Below are 11,402 nucleotides of genomic sequence, written 5' to 3'. Positions count from 1 at the left end.
AGTGAAAATGGCGGCCTCCCAATCTCTGCCCCGGAGGAGCCGAGAACTCGGGGCCCCGCTCCTCAGTGAGCCCCCAGAGAAAAGCCGTCAGTCACTCCCGTCTCCTGCCGCACTCCGTGCTCACCCGGCCTGTGACCGCGCGTTTCTATCTCTGGCACCCGACCCCGGGTGGAGTCTCCAAACCCAGCAGATTCCTGTGGTGCACTCCCGCGTGGCTCCTCCCGGGGGAGGAAGGTGAGTCTCCCCGGATCTGCCGCTTGTTGGGTCCCTGCTGGAGGAGCAGGGGCCTGACTGTGCCTTGGATCACAGTTTATGGCAACCCCGAGCTGAGAGCCCGCGCCTGGGCTCCGCCTCTGCAGCCGGCTTCCCTGCTCTGTAACCTGGGAGCTCTGCCACACTCAGGCACCCCCGGTCTTTCTGTGACCCCGAGGGTCCTGAGACCACACTGTCCCGGAGTGTTCCACTCCCCGCTTAGCCACCAGAGTGACGTCCCTCAGCGGAGCTGACTTCTAAAAGTTCCGATTTTGTGCTCTGCGGCTCTATCACTTGCCAGAAGCGGCCGACGGAGGCCCCTCCCCCGCCGTCTATCCCTCCGAATATCGCCTCGGATTCACTTCTCCGCACGTCCTACCTTCCATAAAGTGGTCGCTTTTCTGTTCAGAGAGTTGTTGCTATTCCTTTCTTCGATCTCCTGTTGAGTTTGTAGGTGTTCAGAATGGTTTGATCCCTATCCAGCTGAATTCCTGAGAGGAGACGAAATCCAGGTCTCCTACTCCTCCGCCATCTTAAGATATAGAACCTTTTAAATTTAATTTTTATGTAAAGTGTAAGGTTCATCTTTTTCCATAGAGATATGCAGTTGTTTGAGCACCTTTTGTTGAAAAAGATTATTTTTTTCTTTCATTGTATTTGCAGATATTTTGGCACCTTGAGAATATTTAATTCCCTGTCAGTCTTTCTCCTGATGGTTTTAACATCTATTGATGATTTTTGTCTAAATCATTTTATATTTTTCATTGGAGAATGTGAAAGTGATTTCTATTTTTGTTATTCCTCGTATTTATTAGCTGTGATTCATTTGTAAAGAACTTTCACTCATCAACTAAGGATATTTGGTTACCCTGAACTACAGTTCCTTTTTAAAATGATCAGTAAAGAGCACCTGGATGGCTCTCGGTTGGGCATCTGCCTTTGGCTCAGGTGATGATGCTAGATTCCCGGGATCAAGTCCTGCGTCGGGCTCCCTGCTTGGCAGGGAGTCTGCTTCTCCCTCTGCCTTCACCCTGCTCTCTCTCTCTAATAAATGGATAAAATCTTAAAAATAAATAAATAAAATCAGTAAATATTTAAATTTTGTACTTTTATTATCAATTTACAGAGTAATGAGTTGCTATGATAGCCACCTCCTGGGGCAGCAAGTGTGGCATGATTTTGTTCTCTTTTGTTTTTCCTTCATTTTTTTTTAAAGAACTGTTAGGGATTCATGTATTTTTATATATTGTGGTGCTGGGTGAGACTGCAAGAGCTGTGACACCAAGCCATACTAACCGTGGCTTAAAAATAGGGCTTTGTCTGGATGTGGTGGTGCTAACATTGTTTCAGGTCTTCAGTAAGGATTCAGGGGGCACCTGGCTGGCTCAGTCGTTAAGTGTCTGCCTTCGGCCCAGGTCATGATCCCGGGGTCCTGGGATCGAGCCCCGCATCGGGCTCCCTGCTCGGCGGGAAGCCTGCTTCTCCCTCTCCCAGCTTGTGTTCTCTCTCTCGCTGTGTCTCTCTCTGTCAAATAAACAAATAAAATCTTTAAAAAAAAAAAATAAGGATTCAGATCTTTCTTTCATCCTGTCATCCTTAGTGTCCTCTTGCTTGTCACATCGTGGTCTCCCACCCCTAGGCATCATGCCAATGTTTAACATGTGGATATGGGGCAGTGTCAGCTGCCAGCCCAAAGGCAGTACAAATCTTTTTCAGAACTGCCCCAGCAGACCTGTCTTTATGTCGTATTGGCCAGATCTGGGCCACATGGTCACCCCAGCTGTCAGGAGGATTGTGGAAGCAAGTATCTGGCAGAGAAGCAGAGAACTCAGCATTGGCTTACGCTGCTCCTGAGCCATTGCCGGGGGCAGTGCACATTGCCACCCTGGGAGAAAAGTAGGCATTTACATTGGAAACAGTGGAAACATTATGTTAAGAAAGCAGGAGGGACTGAATTGCAGGGAATAACTAGTAATGCCTAACATAAATATCTTTGATAAAGCACAGAATGACTAGAATTATTATATTCTATTACTTAAAAAAATAAGCTGAATTTATACATTTAACTTAAAAATGTATTTATATTAAAAGAATAACGTTTAGGGCTTACCACATTAATGTCTCATGATTACTATCGTTGTCCTATAAAATTCATTTTATTATTGAAGACGTTTTAGTGTCCTTGAAAAATTATCTACTGTTACTTAATGCAATGAGAATGTTATTCTGGGTCTGGCTCACTTGGTGGAACATGTGACTCTTGATCTCGGGGTCATGAGTTCAAGCCCCATGTTGGTAGAGATTACTTATAAAAAAAAAAAGAGAGAATGTTCTTCTGAGTGTTGACATTATTTAAATATTTTTATTTAATGCCAAACTATGAATTCATATATTCTTTAGATTTGTTTTGTAAGGAAATTTGAAAGTTAAAATAACCTTTTTGCTCTGTATCCATTATCCTTTGATACTCACTTCTCCATTTTCTATGTGTCATCACTTCTGCAGAACCTTCTTCTTCCAGTCCATGTTCACTTTCATTCTTTTCTCCTTTTTTACTCTCCTTTTTCCTTGTCTTTCTGTAGCTCTTTTATCTTCTGCTTTTCTTCCAAAAGGGCTAGAATAAAGTTGATTTCTGGTTGATAAGATCATATTGTGCTATTAAATGTCCTTCTTAGTTTCTTAATTTCATTTGGGTTATGCACTGTTGACTGTTGATTGTTAACAGGTTCTGAAATAATGATATTAGGTTAGCCTAGAAGTACATATCCAGCATTAATGGGCTGCATGTTACTGAATCAGAAAAGCCACTGGTAAGCTCTAAATCACAACCAAGGTAGCTAATATAATTCTTGCTTTTAAATTACGTTATTTAATGTGATTCTCTCTTCCTTTAGTACATGTAATCTCCCATGGAGCTCCATTAAGTTTTCAGTGTTTTAGGCATGTTGTAGCTCCAGAAAAAGTGTCCAGTGTGTATATCCCGTTGGGCATATGGTCAGGAGATTTAAAATTGCCTTCAATATATTGGCCTAATATATACTTGTATGTATAGGGTGTTGTGAGTTTATTAATACTATTCTTGATAAAATAGTTGGAATTTTTAATTCCTAAATTATTGTGTATGATTTAGGTACTGAGCTTTTCCTTGTCTTAAATTTACCTGAAAATTGGCCTGATTTTATTAAATACATCTTCTACTGAGGGAATGGTTTAAGGCATTATCTGCTTGATGGTAAAGATTGTTAAATCTGTATCCTTTCTCTGCTGTAAAATAAAACTCCAGAAAGTGTTTTATTTTTATTTTCATTCAGCAGTAAGGACTGGCTATGTAGTGATACATAGTTCTCTGAAGTTTTGCTTGACCTGGCTTTGCATCTTTCTCACTATAATTTCTGTGCCTTTGAGGAAGCCAAGTTGGTCTCTCCCTTTCCCTGCCCATCAGCTCCCTCTCTCAGAATGTGTTTCTGGGGTTCCTTAGTTTTTGTTTTAATTGAGTATGAAATGGTTTACTAATCAAACTTTGAGGAAATATTGTAGGAAAAATTTTCCTCACTAAGGAAAAGCAAAATTTTGGAATCTCATGCTTGTCTGTCTAGTTAAAATCTGTTGGGGAAATAGCTAAGACTTTATCATAGGATTTAAAGCTTTATGAACTGAGTCACTTTGTAGAATGGTGCACGGACTGTTAGAACAGAATAGCATCAGCTGAATTTGTATTCTACATTTGTCCTTTTCTTTTCTTTTCTCAGCTCATCGCTTATATGAAAGCTAAAGAAAAAATTTACCTGATGAAGAATTATTTCATTAAGGGAAAGAGTGAAATGTGACTTTTTATGGTGAAGGATTATTTGATCCTTTCAGACTTTTAATATATAAGGCTGTCATCCACAGTGGAATCTTGGTCTTCATACATTTATGTCATTTTTGCATTTTATTTCCAATTAAATCAAATTTTGTCACTCTCCCCATTTCTGATGTCAGTTATATGAAATTTTTTGAGTCGTGTTAAACTTTTGACTTAATGCTGTATTTGTGCTCACAAAGGTCATCTCCTATCAGCTTACAGCTTACTTAGTAAGTGCTGAAATACTGCTTGCTACTTCATGGAACAATCTTCACAGCAGGCTAGCTAGATCTCTGCTCCCTTGGCTCAGGGCCAGCTGTGGCTTTGGTTACAGTGTTGCTGTTTTGGCAAGCTTTTCAGGGATCTTAACTATGCTGCTCTTCTGACTATATTCTTATGATATTTTATTTTCCTCCCATATAATGCTACTGAGGTGTTGGAAAAGAAAGGAAAAAATTACCTTGTATTTGTTTCTAAAGCAGGAGAAATAATTTTAGTTTAATGAAAAGAAAGTGGTTGTACCGTCTTCTAAAATGATTTTGAAGAGGTAGAAATTTATCTTGATCTATTTATGATCTATCCTTTCTTCTCTATTACATGGTCTTTCATCTCATTTTATGTCACAATTTATGAAGTTGGGAAATTTTATATAAAGATTAAATGATTTCTTGAAGGTCTCAGTGACAATTTGTAGAAAAATTATCCTTAGAATTGACTGTCTTATTTAAAAAGAAGACATTGTCTAGAAGACATTGCTACCTTTTCAGCAGAAGCTTATCTCTTACTGGCATGGTATTTTTCAAATATGTGTAGTCTGTATGTTTTGAGAGCTCCTAAAATTTGTCAGAGAGTATTTCTCACCTGCAAAATTGGTCTATCTGGAGATCTTCTAAAGTCAAATGATGATGGGATGACCTGTGGCAGAGTATAGAATAGTCAGGAAAAGGCCCAAGACCTAAAACTGGCCAGCTGTGGGCCTGCCCTCTTGGTGCCTTGGTTTCCTTAACTGTAAAGGGAGGATAGTAATACTTATGCTACCTATGTTGTGATGACAAAATAATATCAAATGGGGAAGACAGTATAGAGGTTCCTCAAAAAATTAAAAATAGAATTACCATATGATCCAGTTACTCCACTCCTGGGTATTTACCCAATATAATTTGAAATGATATATGCATCCCTATGTTCATTGCAACATTTCCTATAGCTAAAATATGGAAGCAACCCAAGCGGCTGCGCAAGTTTGCATTCCCGCCAACACTTGTTGTTCCTTATGTTTTTGAAGTTAGCCATTCTGACAGGTGTGAGGTGATATCATCTCATTGTAGTTTTGATTTGCATTTCTCTGACGATGAGTGATATTGTGCATCTTTTCATGTGTCTGTTGGTGATCTGTGTGTCTTCTTTGGAGAAATATCTATTCACATCTTCTGCCCGTTTTTTAATTGGATTGTTTCTTTTTGTGTGTTGAGTTATAAAAGTTTTTTGTATATTTTGGATACTAACCCTTTATCGGATATCTCATTTGCAAATATCTTCTCCCATTCACGGTAGGCTGCCTTTTAGTTTTGTTGATTGTTTCCTTCATTGTGCAGAAGCTTCTTATTTTGATGTAGTCCCAATAGGTTTTTTTTTGCTTTTGTTTCCCTTGCCTCAGGAGACATATCTAGAAAGATGTTGCTATTGCCAATGTCAAAGAAATTATTGCCTGTGCGCTCTTGAGGGATATTTATGGTTTCAGGTCTCACATTTAAAAGTCCATTTTGGGTTTATTTTTGTGTATGATGTAAGAAAGTGGTTCAGTTTCATTTTCTTTCATGTTGCTATACAGTATTCCAAACACCATTTGTTGAAGAGACACTTCTTTTCCCATTGGACATTCTTGGCTTCTTTGTCATAGATTAGTCGATGGTATAATCATGGGTTTATTTCTTGGTTCTCTTTTCTGTTCTATTGATCTGTGTGCCTGTTTTTGTGCCAGTACCATACTGTTTTGATTTCTGCAGCTTTGTAGTATATCTTGAAATCTGGCATTGTGATCCCTCTCGTTTTGTTCTCCTTTAAGATTGTTTTGGCTATTTGGGGTCTTTGTGGTTCCATACAAATTTTAGGATTATTTGTTCTAGTTCTGTGAAAAATGCTATTGGTGTCTTGATAGGGATTGCATTAAATGTGTAGATTGCTTTGGGTAGTATGGACATTTTAACAATATTTGTTCTTCCAATCCATGAGCATGGAATGTCTTTCCATTTGTTTGTGCATATGCATGTTTTTCTGTTGCCCTTATTCCTTTGTATTGATTTCCTAGGGCTGGTATAACAAATGACCACATATTAGGTGACTTAAAGCACCTGATATTTATTTTCTCATAATTCTGGTGGTTAGAAATCCAAATCAAGGTGTTGGCAGGGCCACCCTCCCCCTGGAGACTAGGGAAAAATCCTTCCAAGCCTCTTCCTTAGCTACTCCCGGCTCCAGTCTGTCCTTGAAGTTCCATGGCTTGTAACTCTATCACCCCAATCTCTGCCTCTGTTGTCAAACATTGCCTTTTTCATGGTGTGTGTCTCTGTGTGTTTTATTCTCTTATAAGGACATCGGTCATTGGATTTAAAGCCCACCACAATCCAGTATGACTTCATCTCAGTTTAACTAGTTACATCTACAAAGATCCTTTCTCCAAGTAAGGTCACAGTCTGAGGTTTCAGGTGGACATGAATTTGTTGGGGGCAGGGGGTACTAATTTAGACATGGCACCATCTAAAATTTAATATATTTGTAAAGCATATAAACATTTGAGCTGCCACAATAGAAACCTCAGGCTGGGTAGGTGGCTTAAATAATAGATATTTATTTTCTCACGGCTCTGGATGGTAGAAAATCTAAGATCAAGGTTGGGCAGGGTTCAGTTTCTGCTGAAGAGTCTCTTCCTGGCTTGCAGACAGCTGCCTCCTTGCTGTATTCTCACATGGTGCAGAGACAGAGTGTATAAGCTCTCTGGTATCTTCTTTTATAAGGCACTAATGCCATCAGACCAGGGCCCTACCCTCAGGACCTCATCTAACCCTAATTAGCTCCCAGTAGCCCCATCTGTAAATACTATCCCACTGGGTGTTAGGGCTTCAACTGAATGGGGGGGCGGGGGTGAGGGTAGGATGGACACAGACATTCAGTCCATAACAACATGCAAAACTGAAATCTGTATTTCACATTAGCCAATATTTTAGGAACCCGTTATTTTTAAAAACCAATTGTGATTGTGTGTATTCAATAAAAAACTTGTTTTTATTGTGTTAGGAAAAAAATTACACAAGACTCATGTTTATTTAGTAATATAAACATTCATATATTTATTCAATTTAATATCTTGCCCCCCAAACTATAAAGCATTATTGAATGGTGTTTTAGGTATTTAAGGTATCTGACTTACATTTTTGTCACAATTTGTTATTTTTATTTCCTAGTATTTACCTTAGACATTTTTATTAAAATATAATTAACAGAAAAGTACATTGATTATAGGAGTACAGCTCAATGTTTTTCACAAAGTGAACAAACCTATAACTAAACATTCAGATTTAAAAAAACTAAAACCTTTACTAGCATTCCACAAGCCTTCCATATGCCCCTTTTGCAGTTTACAAGCTCCGCCAGGTGATTCTTTTATATCTACCAAAAATTTGAGAGCCATTTCCATAGGCACTTGAATTTGTAGCAGGTGTTTGTGTAGATCTCTTACCTGTCAGTTGTCCTCATTAGTGGACTTAGTTTCTATCACATGCTCTCATTCACAGGCTTTTATATGTATATGCTGTTCCTTTGCTTGAAGGTGTTTCCCTTTTGCTTTCCCCCTCCTCCTGTAAATCACTCCACACCTAGCATGGAGCCCAATATGAGGCTTGAACTCATGAACTTGAGGTCAAGACCTGAGCCAAGATCAAGAGTCGGACACTCAACTGACTGAGTCACCCAGGTGCCCCATCCTCATGTAAATGTTTCACACCTCCCTACCTCCATGCCCCCGGACACCTTGATTTCAGATCTTAGTTGAGACTCCTTCAAGGAGCATTTCCTGACTCCTCCATTCTCCTTTTCCTCCCCAGTTCTGGGTTAATACCCCTTTGATGTGTTTTCATTAAACTGTGCATTTCTCCTCTCATTTATCATAGTGCATTCTAATTGCTGCTTTACTTGTCTTTCTGTCCCTTCAGACCATAAATATTAAAAAGAGTGCGATATTTGCCTCATTTTTCTATCCCCTGTGTCTTGTGCATTGATAGTGCATAGTGGATGATATACATTGAATGATAGTAAAATCATTATGTTTCAGTACTGGAAAGGGTACTAGAGTTCATCTAGTCCAGCCCCTTTATTTTACAGATTAGGAAACTAAAACCCTGAGATTTATTATTAGTAAGGACTTGGAAAAAGCCTGTAGTCAAAATCTATGGTATTTGTCTGTGATGAGAGGGGATGATGGAGAAAGGATGTTAATGTTCAGTATCTTCAGGAGATGTTTTTCACTTGCATCATAGCTAAACAAAATGATTTCATTTTCAATTTTTCTAATGTTCCAATTTCATTCCTGGCTAGAGTATTGTATCATTCCATTTCTATTCTCTCATTCTCACTAATTCTGTTCTTGATTTACCTCCATTGTGATTTATAGTTTCCAACACCCCTGTTTTCATTATTTATTACTTCAGTTTAGTTTGCTACCCAGACTAGGTTGATGTGATTATCTATTTCAAAAGTGTTCTCATTTCCCACCAAGAGTGCCCTATTGGCGCTTGAGACTCAGCATGACTAACAGCTAGGTGCTCCTATTAGCAGCAGCCTCTCATCCTCCTATGCCCGCCTCTCTCCCACCCACTCACCCAAATGATCTCCTTCTGATTGTCCTTTTTCTTTTCCTGTCTTCTTAGGCTCACCAATTTGAAACTTCCAAGATACTAGGCTCTTCCCTGCCTCTTGCCCATTGTAATCAGTCAGCATCCAGTTTCTTTCCAGTGCTTCCAAATCTGTTGTATCTGCCCTATAAAGAATATATTCTCATTGCAACTCTCTAGCTCAAGCTATGTTTTCAGCTGATTATTTCATTTCCTCAAACAGCTTAGATTGTGATATTTAGAAAAATCATTTTTATTACCAACAAAGTAAAATAAAATAAAATAAAATTTCTACAGAATGCCACTCAGCATGTCAGTGACCAAATCCTTGTTATCAGTTCAACACTGTCCTTTTTTTTTTTTTTAAAGATTTTATTTATTTATTTGACAGAGAGAGACACAGCAAGAGAGGGAATATGAGCAGGGGGAGTGGGAGAGGGAGAAGCAGGCTTCTCGCCGATGGGAGCCTGATGCGGGGCTCAATCCCAGGACCCTAGGATCATGACCTGAGCCGAAGGCAGACGCTTAACGACTGAGCCACCCAGGCGCCCCCAACACTGTCTTTTATTAGGTGTTTTTAATGCACATAACATTTGTGGCAGTAGAATCTGTTTACTGCTCCTTAAACTACTCTGTAGTTTTCCTCTGTCATTTCTTTGTGTATTGTTCTAGTTTTTTTTTTTTTTTTTTTTTAAGCTATCTTCACATGAATAAATGGTTCTCATCCTTCTAAGTCTGGCAGTCATCTGCCAGATGGGAATCCAGTGGTTTCCAAATGATTGCCAGGCCAATTATATCAGAAGCATCTGAAGAGCTTTGAAAATACTGTAATCAGGTCTCCGTCTGGTCCAAATGAATCACAGTTTTTGGAGTTGAGATCTTTTGGCTACATTTTTATAAAAAAGATCTTCAGATAGCTTTGGGAATCTCCATTTATCGATCCTCATCATTTTTAAATTTATGAAATTGAGATACAGCGGTTACTCAAATGGTATCTATTGGGTAACTACTCATTTCAATAATAAGTAAAGATGTAGTGATAAGAATTTCTTGGGAACTGGAACAAAAACTATTCTAGTATTCTTTTAACTTTTAGAATATTAATATTAATAAATAGATTAATCTGAGAACCAATATTTTGTACTACTAATATACTGAGTACTAGGTATTTTATTTTTTAAGATTTTATTTATTTATGAGAGAGAAAGAGAGGAAGAGAGCACGAGTGGGGGTGGGGAGTGGCAGGCAATGGGAGAGGGAGAAGCAGGCTCCCCGTGGAGCAGGGAGCCCAATGCGGGGCTGGATCCCAGGACCCTGGCATCATGACCTGAGCTGAAGGCAAATGCTTAACCAACTGAACCACCCAGTGCTCCACTAGTACTAGGTATTTTAAGTGTGTTATTTCAATAGTCTTTTCAGTTGTCATAGAAAGAATAATATTAGCAAGCCAAATCATAAAAATTTACTTATTTACTTATTCAACACCTATCTATCTAGCACCTGTGCTAGATATTATGAGTACTGAAGTTAATAAAACAAATTTGGAAACTTCCCTCAGAGATCTTAAAATCTGATGAGGAAGGGAATATTAATAATATAAATAAAATAAAGCTTGATGAGTGATAAAGTAATTTGCCCAGTGTCACACAGATTACAGCAAAGTTGGGTTTTTGTCCCAAGACTATCTACTTCTAAAAGCCCACATTCTTTCCACATTAACTGTGATTCCAACAGATCAAGGTAAAGGCAACTAATACTTGAGCTCTTCATTCTGTCTTCAGTGCTAGATCAGTTATAAGGATTTTTTCATTTACCTGTAAGGCTGGCACTGCTATTTTCACTGTAGTGCAGATGAGGAAACTAAGTCTCAGAATAAGTTAAATAATTTGCTAAGGTTTTGTCTACTAACTACTAGCGCTTGGCTTCTGATCTAGGCTTCTGACTCCAAAGACCTGTGATCAACAAATCCAATAGCTGGTTATTTGACAAGATTAATACATTAAATTGATAAATACCGAAAAAGACTGTTAAGGGTAGGAAAAAAAGCTTTTTAAAAGGCACACATTAGGGCACCTGGGTGGCTCAGTCGTTAAGCGTCTGCCTTCAGCTCGGGTCATGATCCCAGAGTCCTGGGATCCAGCCCCGCATCGGGCTCCCCCTGCTCTGTGGAGAGCCTGCTTCTCCCTCTGCCTGCCACTCCCCCTTCTTGCTCTCTCTCTCTCTCTCTCAAATAAATAAATGAAATCTTTAAAAAAAAAAAAAAAAGACACACATTACCAGTATTATGAAAAAAAAGGTTGACCTAATTATAGATTCAACATAAACTAATAAGTTAGTAAGAGGACACTAGGTATAACTTTAAAACAGTACATTTGAAAGTTTACATAAGATTGAGAAATTTCTAGAAAAACAACTTACCG

Source organism: Leptonychotes weddellii, chromosome 12, assembly GCF_054177405.1.
Source record: "Leptonychotes weddellii isolate Sample4059 chromosome 12, ASM5417740v2, whole genome shotgun sequence".
NCBI classification, from domain to species: domain Eukaryota; kingdom Metazoa; phylum Chordata; class Mammalia; order Carnivora; family Phocidae; genus Leptonychotes; species Leptonychotes weddellii.
This window is presented reverse-complemented; position numbering follows the sequence as displayed.